We start from the raw sequence: 1,257 nt of genomic DNA on the forward strand, positions 1-1,257 counted from the left end.
TAATTAGTATTTATCTATAGTTAATAATAATAAATAATAACTAATTTTTATTAGGGTTATAACTAAAAAAATTAACAAAATACTTACAAAATGTTATCCCAACTAATATTTTAATAAACTAATTTATGTGCATCAAAACATCTGTTTAGAAAATAATCTAACTTATATTTGCCAAACAATGTCATAGAGTCGGCTCATGGTCTAAGACAACTTGAGTTTTTTTTGGAAAAATGAGACCCGACAAACCATGGACCGCTCATTGGATCGCGCATTTTTCATTTTTATTTAATATTTAATAATTTTTCTAAATTGTGATAAGAGTTTTTAAAATTTAGTACTAATATTTAAAGTGTGTTTCAGTATTAAATTTTAAAAATAATAATTACATAAGATAAACAGATCTTTAAAAAATTGATTTGTTTTTTAAGTCGGGTGGAACCGCAACGAGCACATATAAGCTTACATCTTTGGACCGAAGTTGATTTATGACCAACCCCGTTTAATCAGGAACCAGTTTTCAATCAATTTTAACATAAACTAACCCAAACAAATATCAATTATTTTATCAATCAAAGAATATTGAAAAGAATCCAATAGAATAACTCATTTTGAAAAATGGCAAACCGGCACAAATAGCCACTTCGGCCAACCAAATTATTTCTTAATCATTTCTCTCTCAAGTTTTTTTTATTAGTCACCAACTCCACAAATAATCATTTCTTAACTTTTAAATGCGGAAAAAAATATAAAAACAATTTCTGAACATGGTTCGCAAGTAGCATATCCGCAACTTGTTAATGTGACACATGTCAAAGCTTCATCTCTACACCAAAAAGCAAGTTTCTACTACTCATTCATCTATCATATGTGAATAGTTGTGTTCTTGTTTTAGAGAGAGAATGTGTGTTTCAAGAGAGAGAGAGAGGAGTTATGGGTAGTCTACCAAGGTGTCCAATCAACACATCATTTTCTTTATCTATTGGTGATTTTCAGAATCGCTAGCACATCCGTAAGGTGTAGATGTGCCATTTGCAGACAACACTTAAAATTTGTTTCTTTTAGGAATGATTATTTGAGGAGATAGTGATTCTCTTGAAAACTCGGGAGAGAAATTATTAAAAGATAAATTTAATCGACCGAAATAACTACTTATGTTAATTTCCTTGAAAAACATATCATTTAAAATCGCTCATTGCTATTTGCACCCCTTTATAGGGGTGTTGAAATTTTTGGAAATTGAAATGTCTTCAAAAATCA

This window comes from Cynara cardunculus, assembly GCF_001531365.2.
Source record: "Cynara cardunculus var. scolymus isolate 2C chromosome LG 2, CcrdV1, whole genome shotgun sequence".
Lineage (NCBI taxonomy): Eukaryota > Viridiplantae > Streptophyta > Magnoliopsida > Asterales > Asteraceae > Cynara > Cynara cardunculus.